The following is a 24,920-nucleotide window of genomic DNA, read 5'->3' on the forward strand; positions in this document are numbered from 1 at the left end:
AGGATTTTGACTGCTCTGTTCTTTGTTCTGAGTTAAAGATGAAAAAGATTATCAAATTTAAAGTCTCTTCACGTTAATAGGCACTAACTGGCTGTATCATTCATTCCAATATCTGGCAGTGCAGCTTGATTGTCTTCCATTTTAATCCTGAAACTAAGCATCATCCTAAGAATTGAGGAGCATTAATAATTCATGAAATAGATTCCCAGGTTATCCTGCTCCTTGCAACTGTATCCATTCTTTCTTTGGATAGCCCTGGAGCATTCTAAAGAGTCACAATTGTGCCTTAAGGATTCATGAAAATGTGGCATTAGGGCTAGAATAACTAACATATTTATAATGTACAGAAAGGCTTTCTGATTTTTAGAATAAGTTTTAACTCTGCAGTCAGCACCTTTCAATATAGGTACAGTGGTACCTTGGGTTAAGTACTTAATTCGTTCTGGAGGTCCGTTCTTAACCTGAAACTGTTCTTAACCTGAAGCACCACTTTAGCTAATGGGGCCTCCTGTTGTCACCGCGCTACCAGAGCACGATTTCTGTTCTCATCCTGAAGCAAAGTTCTTAACCCGAGGTTACTATTTCTGGGTAAGCGGAGTCTGTAAACTGAAGCGTATGTAACCTAAAGTGTATGTAACCAGAGATCCCGCTGTATGTGCTATAATTCTCTTTTCTGAAGAGATTTTTCTGAAGTCTTTTAAGTGATAGAGTTCTTCTGATTTTTAGAGTTGACATAGGTCCATCATGAACCAGCATTTGGAGAATAGCCAAATATTTACCCAGTGTTCTGATGTCTGTGCATGAAGTTCTTAGAGGCAAATTCTTGTGCCAGCAATGATTTCCAAAAACTTTGTTTAAATGTGCCTTTGCCAACTGTCAAAGCCAAGGGCTTTCTCATATTTAATTTGCTATTAGTTTGCTAATTGCTGATTGTTTTTCTGTTCTGTAACTGCAAATTAGGTTTTGCAAGCTAAAAGGCTGCTCCAATCACTGGCAGGGTAAAAATCATGTTCTTTCAAGTGAGAAATAGAGCAGAGCCTGCCTAACAAAATCCTTTTTAAAGTGTAGGTGGGTTGGCTGAGTTGCTGAGGTGTTTCTTTTATAGGTGAGCTGAGCCAAAATTTCTCACAATATGTTTTTATGGGGAAAAATCTGAGATTCTGCTTTTCCTTATAACCTCAAGAAAAATGGCTTCCCCCCCATCTCCTTAATTTATGGTACCCACAAATAAGATGGAAACGATCAAGAGGTTTTCTTCTGGATCTCCTGTATTCTAATTTTGTTGCGTTAAGTTGTTCTGCTGGTGATTGATTTATGGCATTTTATCGTATTCCATAGTATATTTTGTTATTCTAACATGGTGTTCAACACTATGGGACCACTTATTTACGTATTTACAGTACATTAATAAGTTGTAATAAGAACAATAATTTGTATACATCTTGGGTGCACTATAGGGACGGGCCTTGGGTGGGGTGCACCACCTCAGTGCCCCCTCATCACTGCTGCAAAGCAGGGCGCATGCCTGATCACAAAAACAATTCTGGGCTCATGGGGCGCTGTGGGCAGGCATGTGTCCTGGCCCCTGCAAGTCCAGCGCTGCTTTTTTTGAGTGGCGCAGGGGCCAGAGCACGTGCTTGTGTCTTTTTCAGCCACCCTCCAGCTGGAGGGCACTGAGAAGGATGCAGTAGCTCACAACTGGGCAGGGCGCCTTGATGCGCGCCCCCCCCAAAAAAACCTGTGCCCAGGGCGATGACCTTCTTAGCGCACCCCCACTATACCCCTGTCTCAGAGGAGTTTCAAAAGGATTATATGAAGAAAGCCACATTGTGCTCCACTAGCAACATGCAAACTGGGGATATGTGAAGTATGGTAGCTCTTCTGTCTATGTCCTTAATAAAAGATTAAATATCACATTTTTCTTTAGTACAGCTATCACTTGAGGGTAGTGATCTTCTGCATTCACCAATGATGACTGCTTGTCATTTTGTTATGTTATTGGGACTGGGATTTAGTAAACCTATTGTGTGCTTCTTGTCATAAGGCTAAACATGATAAAGCTACCCCTTATGGTGCATAAATCACACTGAAACCAATATCAGGCTCATAATCTATTCCATCCATCAAAAACATGCTGTTGAATTTACTGTTCATATAGAAAGCTTGAATAGTTGGAATACTTTGAGAGATGTTCTCACTGACTGTGCACTAAAGCCAAAGCTTCAGTTCTGTAAGATTTTGTTTTGGAGGCTGGCTTTGGTATCTAGAACTAAGCCAGAGCAGTGGAAGGGGGCTTGTATTTTTAATCAGTTTGTCTAGTTTTATAGATGTTTAATGCCAGTTTCTGTTTAAAAGTGTTACCCACCATTAACCTTCACAACAGGGCGGCAAAAATAAATATATTTTCTGGTGTATAAATGCCTGTGATATTTCAGCGTGGCAGATCAGTATGAATGGTAGTTAAGAAAGCACTGACTTCTTAAAAAGTCATAATTATGGAGGTAGAAGTACTGCAGAGTAGTCCTAATAAAAACTAGTTTCTAGTAAATTAAATGCTTTCAAAACCCATAATAGACCATTGGCAGTCCTTTTCTGAAGCAACTGATTCATATTGTGCAATAAACAGTGTCTTGCCATGTACAAGATTGTTTAACAGTTTTCTAGGGTTAAGTGCCTGTTGTTTTAAAGATTGGCTTGCCCAGCATGTTGCAGTATTTCTCTCTAAAGTACATCAGTGCACTATGTTGAGCAATCTTGATAAAGTACATTTTGTTAAATGTTAAGATACTGAAAGCACAAGTTGATCACTTTAGAATATTTTTGTAAGTAATTTATTACTGTTCTCAATAGATTGTTAAAAGGTTATATTCAGTTTTACCATCTCACTGACATATTAAAGGATAAGAGTTTTTAGAAATCTCAGTATGTGCCTTGAATCCCCAGTACACAAAAATGTTATATCAGTGACACAAGTATCATTACCCTGAAGAATTACTGATGGCATGATGATTATGGAAATCATCATCAACTGATCATCAGTCACAATTTATTTCAAATCAATGTCTACACAATCCATTGCCTAGATGAATTTTTTTATTGAAATTGCCTCTGGTGTAGCACAGCTCTTCAGAGATAACTTCATCCCGCATGAGGAGAAGCTCTGTCATGCGTCATTCACTGTTCATGAATGGGACCACTCAACAGGCTCATGGCTCCAAGCAATCCAAATTACTGTACTTAGAACACAAGAGAACCACAGATTATTTGTTATTGACAAAGCACACTAATTTATGAACCAGTTATTATGCCAAACTGTAATATCCATTCCTAGGCAAACAACAAAATCATATGTTTTTGTTTTTTTTCAAATTGGCAATGATTATTAATGTCTAAATGCATTACGGTTGAAAAATTCAAATATAATGGGCTAGATCCACACCTAAGCCCAGTCATGCTCTGAAAAGGGGGCTTAACGTGGAGAAGGGGTGTGTGTGCATGCCACTTGCACCCAGTCCACACCCAACCGTCCCACATTGAATGTGAAATCTGAAGTATTATAATATAGGAAATACATTACAGCAGTATGCAGAAATAAATAGTCAGGTAGGACTGGTGGTTGAATAAAATAAAATAACTCTAAGTAAACAAAGCCATTCTGAGCACAATCTCAAGACTTGTGAGATCAAGAGAACAAAGGGGTCCTAACAGTAGGACAAGCAAAGGAAGAGTGGCTGGAAAAGGAGGCAGGATGGAAACAATCTTTATGAAAGTATTTAGTTACTAAAGAAGGAACCAACTGGAGGAAGAATACTGTATGTTGCTTTTCTGTCTCTCAGCCCCCCCCCCCCAGTTTAGGTAACCCATTGTTGCTTTTACTGCCCAAATGAATCAGGCTTGTAACAGCATTCTGCCCCACAATTAAAAACTTTGCATTATTGGGTTTTCCTTTTATGTGGATGCTTGTAAACACATCGCTGAACCTGCTTACAAGCCTCCTTCAGACTTCCCTGCTAAATGCAAGAAGGTCAGGAATAGAAAAGGCACATCTAATTTGTGTAGTAATGTTGGGCCAGAACCAGTGTGTGTCTTCCTGCTCTCCTTTCTAAGCTTAAGCCTTCGTAGCAGCATTAGTTACATTTTTGAATCTATGTAGAATAACATACAAATTTGCTTCCATTCATATTTGCATCAATATACCACTGGAAGCTCTTTGTATCACACTTCAATCAATAAGAAGTCTATGGATTGCAAATGAACTCTATGCTTATTCACTTTGGGATCTTTGAGGTCTTTGAATTTCATTCAGCTAAGTGGTGCTTAACAAAATTATTATTGTCCAATAAACTACAGCATATACGACTGTTACAGAATTGTTTTTTTTCTTCTGTAGCTTTTGTTTATCTTTGGAAAGATGATTTACTGATCTCAGTTAATATCCTGTTATCAGTAAATAATTATAGGCTTTTTTATCATCTTAAATTGTAGTCCATCCTTCTTCCTCAACATGTGGAAATGTTAAATTTAAGTATATTTTGTTTCCATTCTAATCAGGCTTGCACTCTTCTATAACACTAGAAACTGGTTTATGGCATGCACTGCCCATTGTTTTACAAAGCATTCATGCTGCTGCACAAATTTTGTTCTAGTTTTATACACACTAAAACAAAGGGTCAATTACTTTGTACCTGGAATCATATTACAGTGGTACCTCAGGTTAAGTACTTAATTCGTTTTGGAGGTCTGTTCTTAACCTGAAACTGTTCTTAACTTGAAGCACCACTTTAGCTAATGGGGCCTCCTGCTGCTGTCGCGCCGCCGGAGCACGATTTCTGTTCTTATCCTGAAGCAAAGTTCTTAACCTGAAGCACTATTTCTGGGTTAGCGGAGTCTGTAACCTGAAGCGTATGTAACCCGAGGTACCACTGTATATTATCAGATGGATTCAATTGTTTGAGTTCTTATGCTTATGCAGTCAAAACAGAAACAGCCACAGGCACAACATAGAGGTATTAGCAGACTAAAAAAATTACAGAAGTACAAAATATCTTTAGGAAAAATCCCTAAGGCAAGAGGGAATCCCAGAATAGTCCAATGAGCGCAGTGTGTTCTGAATCTCTGAATGCTGACTTGTTGACAATAATGCTGATACGTTACATGGCTTTAAAGGGTGATTAGGCGGCAAATTTATGGCTACCCATATCGGAGGTGGTATGCAATTGACTGCTGGAAAGAACAACGTTAGACAGCAACTGATTATTTCCTTCTATCGGTCCATGATAGAAAGTGTTCTCTCATACTGGATTATGGTGTGGTACACTGGTTTGACAGTCATAGACAGAAAGTCCCTACAAAGGGTGGTGAAGACAGCACACGATATCATGGGCTGTCCCCTGAGTCAGCTAGATGTCATTGCAGGAGACCATTGCCTCAGAAGAGTGAGGAACATTCTCAGGGATGACTCACACCCTGGCCAGCACCTTTTTAATCTCCTGCCCTCGGGCAGGAGATATAGAAGCATGATAAGCCACACCAGCAGGCTAAAGAACAGTTTCTATCCATGGGCCGTGAGGCTGCTGAATGGAAGACAGCAACATTGCAGCTAACGTTCGGGGTTGGGGGTCGTATGACAGCACACAGAGTATAACAAGGACTGAGAGATTGCGGGGGGGAGGGGGCTCATTTAATATCACTGTAAACAAGTGGCACAGTGACAATAAAGTATTTCTATATTTCTATATCACTCACCTATGCTGGCAAAATACTACTACCCACCCCACATCAACTTCATAGGGGGGTTAAATGCAAAGTAGTTATCTAAGTTGCTGATCTGGAAACCCTAAACTGGACAGAAGCAATCTTTTAACATTTTAACAATAATAGCAAAATGCCCCAGGCTGTCCATGGTTTAAAAGAAACATCACACAGCCTTGGCTCTTTTACATTTAAAATATAAATTTGTGTTTGAAATGCATAAAATGGATGTGAGGGCTCCTAGGGTTGCCATATTCTGAAGAGCAAAAAAGAGGACACATTTGCCAACTTCTACTTTTAACTATGGATCTCTATGATGATTCTTAAATACCTATGAAAAAGAGGATGTGTCCTGGAAAAAGAGGACATATGGCAACCCGTAAGTCCAGATGATATACATTCAAAGGATTCTGTAAAGGGTGCCCCATCTGCATATTTGTTTCTATGTGTTCTCCACACATCCAGCCCTATATGTTGCATACTCTGAATATGTTGCATTCAGAAAATGTCATTTGGGGTGGCTGTGACTCTGTGTACATACATGATAATGAATGATGCATTAATGAACAAAATAACAATAATCTTAAGTCAATTAAATGGAACACTTTTTCCATTAGGAAATGGGATGAACTTGACCAGTTCCTATGCTTGACTAAACAAACAGTAGAGGGTTCTCTCCCTGTTTCTAACATTTGGAGATCTTATAGAAAACCAATGAGCTGTTGTGGGTTATATGAAATATATTCCTATTTCTTCCTTTGAATGTGAAGTTTAGGGATCCCACCTAAATTCCTAAAATTGTTAAGTCTGAATACTATTTAAGGCATATACTTTTTATTCAGATAGAAGGACATTGCAGTTCTATTATCACAATTCCTTTTGCTAAATAGAAGAATTACTTTTGCCTGATACTCTGTTTTGGGTACTTGATTCATACTTCAGGAGAAATCAAAGTAAGAGAAGGATTTGGAAACTGGTCAGAGTTGTTTTGCCGATTTTTTCTTGCTGTCCTTCCAGCACTATTCTGTTCATGTTTACTCAAAAGTAAGTCTCATTGACTTCAGTTTGGTTATTCCTAGGTCAGATGGCAGCCTCATTTATGTATTCACAATGAGCCATATACTCAGGGGAGATTTTATTTCTATTTTTGACAAATGAGATATACTTTATTATATATCTTATATTGAGTTCTGTTCTGGTCATTTTTTGAAAAGAAGGAGAAAAATTAATTCACATAATTTACAGTGATCAGCATATCAACTTATTGGCATTATATCACAACAAACCTGATAATGCTTTAAGTTAGAAAACAAAGTGTTGTATTGTTGAAGCTGTTTTGCAACATAGGACTAATCTATACTGGTGAGTTATAACATTATAAATGTGTTATAAAAGGTGACAACAGGAGACGCTAGTACAGCATTCAATAGAAAATTGCATTGAGAGCTATATAGCATTTTTTTCTTAGCTTTTTTTTTTTATCAGTGTAGATCCAGCCGCAGTAAAGCAGAGATAAGGTATTAAGTTTATTGGTTCAATATGCATTCCTTGAAAGTCATTCCCCTTTGTTTGACTGCACTTTACTTCTGTGTAAGTGTTCATAGGTTAACAAGTGTTTTGGAAATTAACTGATTTGTTTCTGATTAAATGACTGGACGATTGCATTGTTTGTCTCGTTTATGCCAATGGGACTGAACTGGCTTAAATCTAAGAAGTTTGATTTACAATGCAGTTCTGTGCATACCTACTCAGAAGCAAGCCCCACTGAGTTCAGTGGAACTGACTCCCAGATCATGTGCTTAGAAGTGCAGCCTTAACTGGGTTGCAGAATGAGGTGTTGTTTTCTCTTGAATGTGACTTCCTTTTCTATGGATGAAAGTGATGCAATCTACTCTGCTAATGCAACTCAATCCAGCTCTGGCTAATTACCAATGTGAAGCTTTCAAAATGGCAAGAATTTGGATGCATGTTCATGGCTGTATTAGCCAAAGTAACTTAGTGTAATAAGAATCCTTCTTGTGATTTTAAGACCACAGCTTGCTAGCTTTAGTTCATTGTTAGTGCACTGCTGTCTGTGATTGATATTTGGCACAGTGTCAGTCCTTAATTTACTTTTCACATAACTCTTTCTTTTTTTAAACTCCTCCCCTCCCCTTCCTGATCAGGTTCTCCCACAAGAGAGGCATGGAAGAGATGTCATTTGGGAATGTAAACGATAAGCTCATTATTTGGAATACATTTTTTCAATGCACTCCAGTTAGTATTATCAGACTGTAGTAAATTACCTTATACTTTGATAATGGGAAACATATACTTCCATGGAAAATATTATGAAGAAAAGTGTGATAATATTAAATTTCTGACATGCTGTAAGTGGACATTGAGATTATGTGCTTTAAAGCACCAAATTGTGTTATTTTATCATAGCAAAGTAGGCTCTGTGACTGATTAACAGACTTATGAAGGTGAAGTTCCTGACTTGCTAATTATACATTTTTGTGTATGTAAAATCCCCATATGAGTAAGTGACTTATATAGAGGAATAAGGGTTACTTCTTCTTTAACCAAATACCATATTTAAGCACACTTGAAAATAGCAATCTTTTCTTAATCTCTGTTTGCAGGCAAAGTCCTCCTATTGTCATTTGAGTGAAACAGCTATCGTTTGTTTTTAAAAAAATAATACTATAGTCTTTAAGAGTGGACACAATATTTTTTCCAGACTGATCAGTAAAATATGTAGTTATCATTCATTATTTGTATACTGAAACTTAATATTTCTTATTGACCACTTTTAAGGAACATTGTGCCTTTCAATCTCAAGTCATCTTTCAAAAGGTACACCTATGGAAAAAATGCATATTAACAGTTGTAAAACATAGCTTGTCTTAGAAGAATGTAAGAACCGAGAGCTACACCTGAATACCTGCTCAAAAATTGCTGAGTGAGTCCCTCACTCAAGGCTAAACAGCTCCATTTACTATTGCATACGTAGGATCTTAAGTCAGGACTATCTTTCTTTGGACAGCATTCATGAAAGATCCCTGAATACTCAGAAACTATTTTAGATTCTGGTATTCTAGGACTGCTCTAGAAAATTATGGAGGGGGATCCCAAATATTACATACACTGAGCCAGCTTCTGTTTTTCCAAGATTGCAAGACACTGTTAAAATGCAGCTCACACATATCAGTGGAGAACTTGCTCCACAAATTCTGACTTTTAAACAATTATTTGACCCATCATTCCAATCCATTACATCCTCCGAGATAATAATTTCTGTATTGCTTTTCTGTTAGTGAAATAGATGTAAAATAAATAGACTGCCATGGGAGATGAGGTACTTTCTTTCATTAGAGATTTTTAAGCAGAGGCTGGATGGCCACCTATCAGGAATGCTGTAGTAATGGATATCCTACATAAGCAGCGAGTTGAGGTCACTTTCAGTAGTCTGATTCCATGATAACGTATTTAAAACTGCAACACAATCACATTCAGACTGCAGTGATTTTAGCCATAGGGTTGTGCGCTGAAAATTAGCAAACTGAAACTTTGCTGCCGATTAAACATCTTAAAATAAAATTAAAAAGAAGATACCTGAATATTCTGTTTGTAGTCCACATTCTTCACCATTCTGTGTTTCTTTTATCTTTGGGCTTAGAATATAAAGAAAGTTAAGGCTCTTCAAAGAAATAGATTAATAAATTAAATAAAAATGAGAGGAGAAAGGCATTTTAATAAAAGTGAGTTGAGGGGCAAATCGGTAACTGAAGAACTTAGAAAAATGTAAGCTGACACATAATTATTAGACATAATTCTTGATATCAGTCCACAGCTGATATCAGTCCACCTTCCCTTTTTTTTGCGGGAAATTCCCTTATTCCAGTGCCATTTCCTGCTGCTTCCAGCTGCTATCCCGGATTGTTAGATATCCCGTAGACTGTCCCTGGGACAGGTGAGGCTGTTGATCCCTTATTTTCGAGGCTCCCCAGGACAGGTGAAGCTGCTGATCCCTTATTTTTGAGGCTGCTGATCCCTTATTTTCAAATCTGAAAGTTGACAGCTATGTATCAGTCTAATTTTCTCTGGCACATTCGAGTGCTTTCACCATCTTGCTGCAGTATGCAGCACCCCTTACCAGTACAGACAGCCAAGTCCCAGCAAACCCCAGACAGGAGTGGCTGAAGCTGCTGTGAGTGATTTAAGCTACCACATCCACTACTGGCCTAGAGCTACAAGCTGGCCACATTCTTTTCTGATCACAAATGATAAACTCACAGGCAGACACAATAAATTTGATGCAGGAAAATCTAGTTAACATTGCCCTTTCATGTCTTTAATGGGACAGTTACTTTAATTAATGAGGTTTTGAGTCTTTTGACTCAGACTTAGGACAGAGCATAAACAGTGTTCTTTCCAAAAATTCAGAAATATAAGCAGAAAAGTGGAAGATTTAGCTCTAGTTTAGAAACAAGACCAGATAATTTGGAACCCCAGAATCTAGCATGGAGTTTCATTGGCAAAAATTTTCGAACCATCATTCAGGTTTTTCCTGGATAGTTGTTATTTATGAATTGTGATTTTTTTTAAAAAAAATTGTATTGTATGCATTTTATAGTTGTTTTTCCCCGTTGTAAAATTCATTGAAACCTTTTATAATGAAAACAGTTCTAGAAATGGTTAAAATAATAATAATTTAATATAAATCAGAACCTTATATTTATAACCCACTCTTGAAACCAAATAAGAAAGATCTTTTCCAGAAAGGAAACTATTTGATAACCAATGTAAGAGTAAATAATAGGAAACACAAAAAGAAGACAGTTGTTTTATCCTTAAGGGGGCATTCAATCTGCTGTGATCTCTATTTCAGCCAGCTGAGGTACTCAGTTCCGAACCCCATCCTAGCCGACATAACTTGACATTGGCATAACTTTATCATCCTGGCTCTGCCAAAGCTGGCATAAGCCTCCCAAAAGAGGTGTTCTAGGGGTGTGGTGGGGATGGGAACAGAAAAGGGGGACTTAGGCAGAATCCTAAGTCGGTTTAGCTGAGTCACATGATCTGGCAGCCTGGCATAAAACAATATTTTAAAGGCTTGCTTTCCCTCTGCCAGGCTTAGGTAGAGCAACTACATCAGCTCTGTCGCTGAATAGGGTTTGAATCTAGTATAAATTTTGCTGGCTTAATTTACACCAGTTTTTTTTCCACCAGCTGCAACTCAGAAAGGGCACTCGATGACTAACTTAAGACCTGCAGTTGTTTTTTCCCTAAGCACGATAGAGCTCACTTCACTGCATTTTTTTAACTGTTTGCTTTGCATTTTCATAACAATTTCATACCTGAGAATAATATTTCTTCTTCTCAATAATGATTTGACAACAACCTGTTATGATCAGAACAGAAAATTCAATTAAGTCTTCCAATAATCAGCTTGAGTTTTGCGTAAGATGTGCATTCTGTATGATTTCCAAAAACATGAAGTGATAGAAGTCTTGCATAAGAAAAAGATGAAAGATTCATAAATTAATGATTAGCATATTATGAATCGGCCTCACTCATTCTGTGATATTTACTCAAGAAGCCTACATCCCAACAGGAAAGGCCAGAAACTCAGGAATTATGGATAAATTAATAAACTAGCTATTATTTATGGTTATTAATTGACACTGTTGGTTTTCCTTCAGGATTTTTTAAATCTTGTACTTTGCCTAACTGTCACCAAATTTCTTTAATGTCTGTCAGCTAAAGAGTTATTGCAGGTGCTTATTCTCTACTTTAAGACAGAGCTAACAGGCATCCTACTGTGGAAAGCTTTTTTTAAAAAAAAAGTTTCATCACCAGAAAGGCATGGCAGCTAGAGAGGCAAACAGCCAGGAGGAACAGGCTGCTGCTAGTGAGCAGGGAAGAAGGTGTCAGGATAGATATGCCAGATGTAGAAGTGAACAATAATAATTGAAAGCCCATTAGAAATGAAAACCTATGTGGGGACTGAAAAGTAATAGATAGAGCCAGAATGCCCCCTGTTCTGTGCAGAACAATAAAGCTGAAACTCATTGGAAGGGGAAAATCTTGCACCAGACAGTCTAGCCTAGAAGGGCAATGTTGCAACGTAGCAATTTCAAGCTACAGTCAAACACTATTCCCTATTGTGGGGTGTTTGTATTCTCATTCCCAAAACTTCTTACCCTTATTCTTCGATTTTCCCTAATTATTTACTGGAGGGAAATATTATTGTTAGACCCATCACTTTAATGGGACCACTTGGCTCCTGCAAAAGGGAGGGAACAATTTTTAGTGACTTCAGTGTGGTTGGATGTATTCTAATAATTTTTGGGATCGGGGACTTGTTTTTATGGATGAGGCAGCAAGGTTTTATTTATTTCCTCACTGTTCCTTACTAGCAAGATAATGACCCAGTAGGAACAACACTTTGTCATGACTTGGTATCATTTCCAGGAACATAATTGGAAAAAAGAGTATTGCCTTCACTGGCCTTTTCCAGAGGTCTCATACAAAGGTTCCCTTTCTCTGATGGAAGAATGGTTCCGCTAATGGAAGTGCCTTCTACAAAACCCTATGTGATTTATGTTTGTGTATCTTGGAAAAATCAATAGTTATCGGGGAAATCCAATGAAGTCATATTCAATAGACCTAAGTTTTGCATCTTGGAAATTGCTTACAGTATCAATAGAGAACGGCTTATAAACTATCCTCCTTCCCAAAGTAGATCCAGAACAATTGATGTTATAGATGGGAGGAAATAAAGGTCCCATTTCATGTTTGCAAAAGACAAGAGAATTGACCCAAATACAGAAGATACTCCCTAAACTTTTGACTGTGCGGTTGCATAGGATTCTTAGTTCACATCCATCAAAGAGATTTTCAGTTAGGGTAAGTGGTTAATATTAAAGTGCTTCTATGTGTTCACCTACAAAGCAGCTCAGTTAATAGTTCATATAGTTTAATACTACTTTACAATAACCAGTGGAGTGGGGAGAAGGTGAGGAGAGAGACAGTTAGGATATTAAAGAACTTTTGAACGTGTGCCGAAAAGGCAGCTAGCTTTTAGCACCTGGTCTGCTTGGAATCTAATTCTGCATTCCAAGCTGAAGAACCTCTAGGGGAAGTGGTGCTTGATTTGTGGTATAACTGTCAACTGGACAGTTTCGTATTCTGAACCATGTAATTCTAAACTTCAGCACTACATGGAATAAAATACAGCGGTACCTCTGGTTACGAACTTAATTCGTTCTGGAGGTCCATTCTTAATCTGAAACCGTTCTTAACCTGAGATACCACTTTAGCTAACGGGGCCTCCCGCTGCTGGCAGTGCGCGATTTCTGTTCTCATCCTGAGGTAAAGTTATTAACCTGAGGATTACTTCCAGGTTAGAGGAATCTGTAACCTGAAGTGTTTGTAATCCAAAGTACCACTGTACATGTTTTACAGAACTAAAGATTGTTGATGTGTTGCACTATTTTTCATGTTTGAACTTCCAAAAATACCACTACAGTAGCAACTTTTCTAAGCTTTCGAGACCAGCTATTTTGAAAACCATTTTTTAAAAATCAGGAATGTTTGCTATCTGGAAAAATATACTAGGAAGAAGGTAGGCAATGAAGTCAAAATGATTTACATTGGAAATATGGTAAGCACAGTCTTAACTTTCCCAACCAAGTCAATAGGAATTAAATGGGTTTAACTTGGCCTAGATTGTGCCCTTTCTTTCCAACAACTTGAAGAATTTTGTTTTAATGCTGTCATTTTCTATCTGTCGCAAGTACTAAAGTACTTTCTACAATGGAGTGAACTTATAAGGTGTATTTTGCAAAGGGAATTGACAATTTCTTACTAAACCTATAGAACACATACTGGGTTTCAGTTATTTTAGCTTTGCTCATAATTTCAGTTAATTCCCTTCTAAAATGATACATCTTACTTAGTTTACCCCATGAAACTGTCCTCGATAGACACTGCAGACTCTTGCTCTTTCCATGCTGTGTCCATTCTGCCTGCATTTACAACCCTCTTGAGGAACACTGGAAAAACAGTAATATTTATAATCCCTACCCCCCACGATCTAAGTAAAAACTTCACTGGTAAGCCACCCACCTTTACTCTTTTGAAAGTTAGTAAGAATTCATCTTCCCTCCCATCTGCCTACTTCCTCAATAATTATCTCAATGGCTTACATACAGCCTTTTAGTATTTTAGTTTCCTAAGGCTATGCATATTATACCAGCTTTTCCATCTTGGATAGAATCACTACGGCTATCTTTGCAAACTGATGTCTAATGGAAATCGAGATTTTCCCCCCGAGGTTGTCGTTTGTCCAGTTATGACTCCAAAATGGCATACTTAATCTGCATCTTATTCTCTCTGAAATCTGACTTTCTGTCCCTATCTCTGTGCACATTTATGTTTGCTGAAACAAAAAACAGAATCAAATATGTCAGCTGAGAAACTCAAATCATATAACTCTCTCTTCATTTGATATTTATGGTTTCATTTACTTTAGATATAATCTTTGTACACCAGAAAAATCATTGAGGTGTCTTGTACATATAGCTCTGACATCTGACAGCAAATTAGTGCTGTTCAGAACATTAATGGCGTACAATTTTTCATAGATTCCACTGCTTTGCTTACTTAGCTTAAGGTACTGCATTCTTTATGGTTCCTCCAAATGAGTACAAATGATATTTGTTTGGTTTTAAAAATAATAATTATAGTACAATATATTCAATTATTAACATTTTTCTTCAAATTACAGTCATTGAACAAGGAACTTGCTCATATTTGATGAGCGGTTTACTTAATTAGATGGTTTATTACCCAATAAAAATAAATTGAATTTACTGTATGTATCCTATTTATGATAGGAAAATATCAAATATTTTTCAGTTAATAGTAGCAAGAGTGCTTTCTTTCATTTCCCTTCCCACAATAAAAGTCAAAGGTCATTTAAAAGTTACAGAAATCATTTGGGCTCATCCCGTAAGACAGTGGTGGAGAAGCTCTGGCCTGGGGGCCTAATTAGGTCTGACAGGCTTTAGAGGTTGGCTCACCAGGTCATTTTGGGCAAATCATGCTCACCTTACCTGTCTTCCGCTTCTGGAAACTTCAAGCTGTGGTTAAAGGAAGAAGTATACACTTTTGGAATTTTGCACCTTTTTATGATGCCTTGCAGAGCAACAGAAAAAGGTGCCGGCTCAACGCAAAGGAAGAATCAGGAGCACACATGGAGTGCACTCTCAATTCTTTCTTTGCAGCCGCAGCTTGAATTCAAGCCATGGCTGCAAAGGATGAAAAAAAATAACAGAAGTCCTCCCAGAGTGTGCTCGATATTCTTCCTTTTTGCAGTTGAGTCACCTGACACCTGACAGATTGACTTCTGCTGCTTAAATGGGATTTCTTCATCCTCTCCTACAGTGCCCCCCCATGCTTCCAAATGGTATGAGGATTCTCTTCAGCAGGTTTGGAGAAAATGTGGGAGGCAGAGAGGAAAGGGAAGTCTTGTTGCATGAGTGTAGGTCCACTTGCTCAAAGTTGGATGTTTATAGGGCACCAAAGATTATGCAAACACTCATGATGATGATTCAGTTTATTTGGTCTATCAAATAAAGTATAGCATTTTCAAGACAGCAATAGCGGACTGGAAAAAAACACAATATACATGTATAAAAATTGTACCTTTTTCAAATAAGATTACAACAAAATCAATAAACAATCAGAAATACAGTGGTACCTTGGGTTACAGACGCTTCAGTTTACAGACACTTCAGGTTACAGACTCCGTTAACCCAGAAATATTACCTCGGGTTAAGAACTTTGCTTCAGGATGAGAACAGAAATCGGGCTCCGGCAGTGCGGTGGCAGCGCAGCGGCAGCAGGAGGCGCCATTAGCTAAAGTGATGCTTCAGGTTAAGAACTAAGTTCTTAACCCAAGGTACCACTGTAGTTACAAATACAAGCAATTTTAACTCTGAACTCATCTTCCCTTTAATAATTGTGTCCTAATTTTTCAGAAGCAGACAGTTTTGCAACTTATGAAACTTCATCGTGGTTGCATGCTGGTGGCTATTTTACGAAGGGTTCATCACTTATGAGTGCACACTGCCAGTAAAGCAATACCTGTAAATCACTGGAAAACTAATTGAAGTGGGATTTTTGTTGTTCCAAAATTTAGCATTAAGGTCTAGTCTGTGTTTTCATCCACTGATACCCTTTTAGTGCAAATACTACATTGCACAGAGTAATGTTCTGTAGGAGATCCCTGCAGCATTTTCTTCCCACAGTTATTGCTTTAGGCTTGCATTGCAAAGTAGATCTGAAAGTGATGCAGTTCTCGGAGGAACAAAAAGATGAATCTGCTGCTTTTAATTTTAAAACATATGTCAACAATATGTGGCAATGAATTAGTAAATAGTTCAAAGTGCCGCTATGATTTTTATTTTATTCGGCTCTATATATTCACATCTATTACACTCCATTTACAACAAAGGAAGCAGCAGATTGATATATTGTCAGACACCCTATCCATGTTTATGTATTAAATCTATTTTAGATAGAAGAGTATCACACGTCTCAATTTATTAGTTGTACCTACCTCAGTTTTCAAAGCTTCTAAAGTGAAAAATCCAAATGCAGCGTTCTAAAACAAAAATCTGTTGCCATAAAATCTACATTATCATTTCTGGTTTTTATTAACTGTACTTTTATTGTAAGATTTTTACTTTCCTCATAAACCTCGTGTCACTCAGACATAGGTTGCCATATTTCATTTCATCTAGAATTTTTATTGGATTCAGTTTTTATTCTCAGTTTTTGCTTTGTTTTTAGTATTGTGCTTGACATTCCTCATGGGGGCTGACTTATACTATATGTCCTTTCCTATGATGGAAAGAATGTTCTCCTGAGCAACCGTGAATGAAATTTGGTAACTAGAAATCTGTAGAAATAGTATCCAAAAAGTACTTTGACTAGTCAGCACACTTCAAATGTGATGCTGTTCATTCTATAATGGACTGCTTTAATAAACTTGCCTTTGAGGCAGCATATATTTAGTCTGTAGTTTTTCTCTCTTTTCTCATTGCTTTGCAATATACTTTGGGTTGTGATCACATGTAAAATGACATGTTAAAGGTATACAGAATTGTGAAACCCTGTTTAGCAAATGCAGCACAGCAAAGCCATTTAAGGACTGTCTTCAATAACTGAAATTTTGATTGCAGGAACACTGCAAAAATATTCATGAGATGAGTCATTAATAGAAAAGCTCAGTGAGTTGTTTTCTGGTCACTAACAAAAATTTTAAACTATTCTTTTAACCTTGTTAATTAGTGGCTGCATTGCAAATCTTGAAGGAGTTGAAAAGTCAATTTTCATTAGCAAAACTAGGCAATTGTTTATTTATTAGGAGCTGCCACCAATCCCACCTGCCTCTATCCCCACCAAACCCTTCAGCCACTTCCCAAACCTCCTTTCTTTACACCTCAGCCGGCTCGTCTAACCCCTCTCAACTCCTTCAACCCTGCATCCTGTTGTCATTCTCACCCCCTACAGTTTGCCTCAAACTCCCCCTTCCCCCACAGCTCACCCCAATCTCAGGATTCCACTGCCATTGCCACTCACTGAGGAGAGGGGAACAAAGGGGAGAAAGGCTTCATCCCATGCTACTGTCAACAGAAGGAAGTTTCTACAGGGTGAAGGGGAAAAAGACTGAATCCTTTTCATTTCCTTCTTCTCTAAAATGGCAGCAGGATCTTGGGATTGGGATGAGTTATGAGGGGATGGAGATGGGAGAGTTTGGGGCAAACTGGGTGGTGCTGAAAGTGACAGGAAGCGTGTGAAGGTTTCTGTTGTCACTGTAGGATATGGACAGTGTTCTTGATAAAGTCTGTCTGGTTGCATGTACGCAGAACCTCCATGGCTTTTAACATCTAGCAGAGGGAGTGGCCTTGTGGAGCAAGCAGGTAGTCCCAACCCTTTTTAAATTATCTTAGTGGCAAAGTGCATGAATGAGTCAGTATAAGTGGCTTGTGTTTTTTATCCAGTTTACAATTAATCATTTGACACCTGGTACCTCTACATCTGCATTTTTATACATTGCAACAGAGGAATATTCCTTTTGTTGAGAGAAGAATCTGTCATGCTTGTAGGGTTGAAGCCAGCTGAGTATGAGCAGACCCAAGATAGGCAAGGGTATCCTGCCCCACAATCTCCTTCTCTCTTTCTTCACTATATTTTTCTCACACTCCCTTCTCTCTCTCCCTCCCTATTCAGCAGGCTGCCCCAGGAGCCCCAGGAGAGTCCCTGCCCCATTTCTCATATTCTTCCTTCCTTTAGGGCTGCAGGCTGCCCTCCCTTTATTGGCATCATAACACTCACGTTATTCCTCTCACATTGCATTTACACTTGGAGCGATAGCCACACAAAGAGAATCAGATGTACATAATTTGCATACAATTAGATTATAACATTCAACCTCTTAATTCTATTTGGACTAAAAGGGTGTTTGAAATGGCCCCATCCCTCAGTATAAGGACCAGCAGCAGCAGATTTTCCTTCAGCAATGCAGTTAGTTTTCCATCCACATTAAGTTTTCTCACAAGCATTCATGTCATTATTTCTATGCTGTCTTTTATTGATGGAATGGAACATGTTCCCTGAACTACCTATAGAACCATTTCTACCTTCAAGCTTGCCTTCAAGGCCTCCTCCTAGAAGTCTTTTGAAAGATGGTGAAAACTTTTCTTCTTAGACAGGCATTCACAGAAAGATAATAAGCTAAGTTTGTGAATTTTCCCTGGTGCATGTTAGGTTTTAGAATGCTGATGCTAATGTTTTATGTATTTTATTGGTTGCTGCTTTATGGGTTTTGTGTTAGGCTTTTTGAATTATAAAAAAGCAAGATAGAAATAAATAAATTAAATATCACCGCATACACCACCACACACATAATACCACTGAAGGCAGTTAACACTTTCCTGCTGTGGACTGTCAACTTGTAACAATGTCAGAGATAGAGTAACCCAATAATTTCCAGCATTCTTATTACTGTTATTCTTGAATCCTTTCTATTGCTTAATATGATTTTTAGCTGCTGAATTTTTATCTCAATTGTTTCTTGCTTCTGAGAGTCACAGTTTCAGGGGCATTATTCTAAATCTGAACAGAACAGTGACTTAAATATTTTTGTTGTTGTTCTCTTATAGCTTTATAACCACAACAGACAACCCAAGAGCCAAATTTTGTACTGTGGGTTTTATACCTTAATGCAAATAATAGACATAAGGCAGGACTCAAGGGTGCACACCTGCATAATTCAAGCCTTTTCTCTTCAAAATATTAAATGCTACTAGGAAAGGGCTAGGACAATATTTATACAAAATCTGAAAAGAAAATATGAAGCCATTGCCTAATGGTTATTTTGAAGGAAAACCACACAGGTTATACAAGCATGTTCCCCTTGTAACAGGCATAGTAGGTGCACATTTGAGTATCAGAACCTGAATACAAAATATATTCAGTTTTCTGACATTTTTGAATGCCATATACAGAACGTGCTTCTATTCATTTTGAATAATTAAGATGAATTAACTGGTCCCATTTTGTCTAATCAACTCATTGCAAACATGTACAGTGATGTGTTGTAATTTGATTACTCACCAAAGTTCTCTTTAAGTTCAGTAAAATCAATACAAGCCTTCAATTGCTAATGCTGCTCAGCCCTAATTACCCAGCTTGTCACACAGTAGTTAGACATTTTGTATAGTTGTTTTGCTATTTCTTTTTTTATTTATCTCTTGGATCTACCACTAATAAATATATATGTGATTCCACCTGATTTTAAATTGGCTAGAAATGACCAGTTATGTGTCATTTCACTAAGAGATTAAATGCAAGGATAAGACTTTGACATTAAGCTTTGATTCTGTGAAGCTACATTAAATATTTTGTCAGTAGAATATTTGGGGGGAAAATTGTACGTTTATCATATGTTGTTTAGCTTACAATATACTTTGGCATTTAGCAGCTGTGGCAACTGTGTTAGATAAGTAATTAGTGTTTGGTCACTATTTTTTGTTACACACATAGCTCAAGATTGTATTATACATTATGAATAAGAATGTGTGAAAAATACTTGAGAAAAATTACTACTTTCCTTCAAAATTTCAGTGGAGTTAAGGGTTGTGACAACTTAGGGATGTGCTACACATGCATCCCTTGGAGAGAGAAAAACAACCACCATTGACCACAAAGCAGACATACACAAAAAGCCCTTTATGGCTTCTCCCCAAATTAGTCAGTGATTCACTCTTCCTATACCTATTGTAACATTTGCCATCTACCATCCTGTAGCCAAGGTTCAAGAATACAAATTATTCAGCATAGTGGTGGAGGATTCATGACTGCAGCAAGGGCTAGCCAATCGACACTCTGCACAGCCGTTTGGGAATGAGGAAGAGCCATGGGTGATTGCATGATTGGTAAAGGGTATAACCAACCAGCACTCTGAACAACTAGCTTCTCGTTCAATTGGACTTTTTTGAGGGACGGGGGATGGGACCGATTGCCCTTGAGCTTAATTCACTGGAAGTTTGTGTGTCTTTCCTTTTTTTAAAAAAATAATTTTTATTAACCGACCAATCAAATCACATCACATCACATAAATTCCAAATTACAAAGCCGAATTTTAAATTTTTGTTGAGGGGACCCATATTTCAAGATCCGAAAGGGGATTCTGATCATCTTCTTGCTACTTCATTAATGTCCAAATCAGTCCAAATAAAGTTCATAATTCTATCCAGTCTTATCTTGCTGTTTCCACATCTCATCTTGTTCATATATTTTTTCTTTTTTTCTTTATGATCTCTTCTGGTAATCTCCTTAAGCAGATAAACACCAATTATATACTGTGTGAATTTTTCCGTTCGTCCAATCCTCATATCGAGATGGTTTCCATATATCATCACTTTTAAATAACATCGCTCTTACCATCATTAATCTCAGGATCTGTCTTTCTTAAGTCCCACTGAGGAGTCACTCACAATATAAAAATATCTCTTTTCCTCCTCAAGTCCTCCGACAGAGCTGGCCATCATGGCGACGGTATTTTTAACTGCGTCATTCCAAAGCTCTTAAACTTTCCACGCTCTTCTTAAAACATGCTTTGGTTAGAAAATTCATCTCCACACAGTCGTAAATCCACAGCTTAAGTCATTAAAACGGCATTTCTGACTTGTGGGGGGGGGGAGATTCTTATTTAATCACATAGAGGAAAGAAAGGGAAAAAAATTTCCTGTCCCCCATCCAGTCCCTTTGCCATACCGAGTCTTGGCATATCTTCTCATGATTGATTCTTGTTCCTCCGACTCGTCTTGTGTATCAGAGTACTCTTCAGTTAGCAGTCTTTACTTCCCCTCCTTCCTTGAAATATGTGCATTCACTTCTTCCTAATTATTCCTTTTGAAGTTCTTGCAGCTAGCAGCGTGGATCAGAGACAGCGTCCAGGAGCACCGAAATCCACAGGAGGGCATTCTGCCTAGTGCCCCCATCCCCACAAATTCGGGGTGGTATAGGGCACAGCAGGCAAAGGCAGCCCCCCCCCACAACCCTGGGGGGGGGTAGGGAGGCTATTTACTCCCATCACAGCCTCCTAATTACCTCCTGTGGGTTGGAGAGATGTTATTGTCAGCCATCTTCCGATGCGCCCCTAGTGGCCCCCCGAAGTTTGTGTGGCTTTCCAAAACAATGTGAATACAGATCCATTATGCAGGGGTTGGGGTCCTGTGGCCCTTCAGCTATTAAAAAAGGTAAAGAGCCCCTGACCATTAGGTCCAGTCGTGACCGACTCTGTGGTTGCGGCGCTCATCTCACCTTACTGGCCGAGGGAGCCAGCGTACAGCCTCTGGGTCATGTGGCCAGCATGACTAAGCCACTTCTGGTAAACCAGAGCAGCACACGGAAACGCCGTTTACCTTACCGCCGGAGCGGTACCTATTTATCTACTTGCACTTTGATGTGCTTTCGAACTGCTATGTGGGCAGGAGCTGGGACCGAGCAACGGGAGCTCACCCCGTCATGGGGATTCGAACCACCGACCTTCTGATCGGCAAGCCCTAGGCTCTGTGGTTTAACCCACAGCGCCACCCGTGTCCCTCCTTCAGATATTACAGAGTGGCTGGGATGCAGGAAGCTGGAGTCCAACAACTGGAGGGCCACAAATTCCCCATTCCTGCATCAATGGGTACACCTCTTAAAAATGTACATACTTATAACTTTATGATTTCACAGGATTGAGTTTATGCACAGGATTGGATCCTAAAATCTAAAGTACATTTAGTAAATACAAAGGTTATTGTTTTCCTCACTGCAGATAATTCATCCAAAAAGAAGGAAAGAAAGATCTATCTGTCATGGGGCTATTTTGACAAGCTAATATGAGAGGAGTGTGACAGAAGGTTCTGGCAAATTTTGCCCCTTCGTGCACACTCGGTAAAGAAGACCTGAGCAGTCTTGTGCTGTACCCTAAGGTAATAACTCTCAAAAGAAGCAAGTACCACATAATAAAGCACCATAAAAATAAGTCAAAAATTTAAAAAGCCTGAAAGAATCCTAAAACTGAAAACATCAAAAGCTATAAACCAGTGAAACCAAACCAGTATAGTTCATCCCCAACCCAGTGTGACAACAGCTATGACAGTTGTCCAGCCTCTTTGTTGCCACTAAGGTCACATGCCATAAACCACATTTTTGATAGCCTCACTCCTGATGGATCAACAATATTAAAATATCAACAGATTCCGTATACAGTATACATACATTGATAGTGCTGTTGACAAAATGAAATATTTACAAAAAGCTAACGGGCAGTAAGCTTGAAAAGCAAGTTTATTGTTTGGATTAGTATCCCTTATGATTCTAGCATATTTTCCATCAAGAGTCTACCTCCTAATCAGAACTAATTGTTCATTTTAATTATGTCCCTTTCATCTTTACTGCCCTCCCACTCCTGTCACACTTGGTATCCTCTGCAGGTAGCTCTGCCAGTCTCCTGCTCGCTCTGTTGCTCACCTGACTTTTCACAGTAAGATCAGCATCTTCATGTCCACAATTATTTCTAATGCCATAGAGACCTCCAGAGTATTGCAGAATACTAATGTAAATGGGATTCTTGCCTTTCACCTCAACTCTCCTATTCAAAAAGTTGTTTCCCCAGTTGTTCATAAGTCAATCAGTTGAAAAATTGCTAATGATACCAATGCTGTCAGACAGCAATACAATGTTGTTGATAGCTCAGTCAGTAGGCTTTCAATCTCAGGGTTGTGGGTTCAAGCCCCACATTGGGCAAAAGATTCCTGCATTGCAGGGGGCTGGACTAGATGACCCTCGTGGTCCCTTCCAACTCTACCATTCTATGATTCTGTGATTTTAAATGAAGGGGCTTGAACTTCCTATATTCCATGTAACAATGCATATGTAGGAGGCTAGTCATGAACCGTGGAGTGATATTAATTCTATAAATGCCATCAATAATGGTGCAGTTCTCTACAAGTCTATTCAGATGCAATCCCCATTGAGTTCAATGGAATTTACTTCCAGGTAAGCAATTATAGGATTGCAGCCTAAATAAGATGTAGTATTCAAAATTGGCACTCTGTTCATATTTCCTAACTGAGGATTAGTTCTTTTTGGTTGGCAATTCCATAGATTAGAAAATCTTTTCCAGTCTTGAACTGTAGTTCTTTGCATGCCTATCTAAAAGTAAGTCACTTTGAGTTCCAATGGGGTTTACTCCCAAGTGAGTGGGTATAGGATTACGGCTTTATATTTGAAACATTGGCACAAAATAATATATATTTGTATGCATCTATATGTTAACTGTATAAAAAGCATTGTGTTGAACAGGAATATGTATTTGATGTTATTTTAGTAGGAGTAAATCCTTAGGTTTTATCCTGGTATACAACTGGTTAAAAGCCTGCTATATTGTATTATGTACTGAAAATTGGTGCATTTGCTTTAATATATTGAAACTCTCTATGATCAATGCCTGGATTTCAACCCATTTTGAAAACACCTGCATATTACAGTAATAACCTCTATATAGATGAACCATACTTCTTAAAATCAAAAGAAAATGAAAAGTGAATCTTATCCATTCCAGCTGTGGATAGGAGACACATTTTTAAAAATTAAAAGAACTCTCTTTCAAGCTTCAGTTTCCTGCCTGTGTAGCAGACTCCCCACAACGATGTTCTCATTAAAGGTCTGACATGACTGACTTCACCTGGAAAGTTATCCATTATTGGTTGGCAGTAGATAAACCCATCAAAAGATGTTACAAATAAGTAAGAATTTATTTGAAAAGTGACATTATCCTATTTCTGTCAGGGAGCGGGGCAAAATAGGCAGCAGTTTATTAGATTTACAAAGAAGAAAACTGTTTGGAAGTAGATATTTTAAGGTCAGCATTTTTAATCCAGAGCTGTGGCAGCAGATTTGATGTTTTCATAAATGGTAGCTTTTATCAGCGATCTGGTTTGGTCAATTCATTCCCCCCCCCCCCACCCTCCGCCTCACATGCAGTGACACTAAACCAGGAGAACAGGAACAAGAAGATTCCTTGCATTCAGTGACACTCATTTTCTATTACCAGGCATCACTATCAGCAGAGTGGATTAAATATTTGAATGAAAAGAAAAGTGAGCCCTAGCATACAGATAGCAGTGCAGAATAAGCACAGAGGTGTTTTTCAGCCTGGTGGTACCTACCTTCTCTTTGCCCTCTCCTTCCTCTCCAATTTGCCACATTTGAAGGATCCATCTGTCTGCTAACTCCATACAGAGTGCAAACAGAGGAAGGTGAGGATGTCACCGTTAAGAGGTCACATTGCCTCACTATGCCCCAGGGCTAAAGACTCCTGCATCAGTCAACTAGTATAAAGGAATGATAAGGTGTTAAAGAGCTGAATTTACCATTAAGATTTAATTATACAATACAGGCAACTTCCCATTTACATGTGTGCGATTCAATATGTGTGCAGACTACGCACATGCACATTGCACCAAACTCGTAAGTGACCCGAAAATATCACAAAAAGGGGCCGAATGGAGTGGGGTGGGGCGGAACGGGGTTTTCCCCAGGCTTTTTCAATGGTG

General features: G+C 38.5%; 1 protein-coding gene across 5 annotated transcripts in view; it reads left to right on the top strand.

Annotated features, from left to right (window-relative positions):
• Positions 1 to 24,920, top strand: part of TENM3 (teneurin transmembrane protein 3) — a 1,264,289-nt gene that overhangs the window by 728,862 nt on the left and 510,507 nt on the right. For 2 of the 5 annotated variants that reach the window (XM_081925879.1, XM_081925880.1), the window contains exon 1: positions 9,635 to 9,748. The exons of 2 other annotated variants lie outside the window; for them this stretch is intronic. The gene's annotated coding sequence lies outside the window, so the exon portion shown is untranslated. Of the gene's footprint in view, positions 1 to 9,634; positions 9,749 to 24,920 lie in introns of those variants that run through there. One more of the 5 variants, XM_081925881.1, reaches the window with a different exon arrangement.

The sequence above is a fragment of the Podarcis melisellensis genome, assembly GCF_964234715.1.
Source record: "Podarcis melisellensis genome assembly, chromosome: 9".
NCBI lineage: Eukaryota > Metazoa > Chordata > Lepidosauria > Squamata > Lacertidae > Podarcis > Podarcis melisellensis.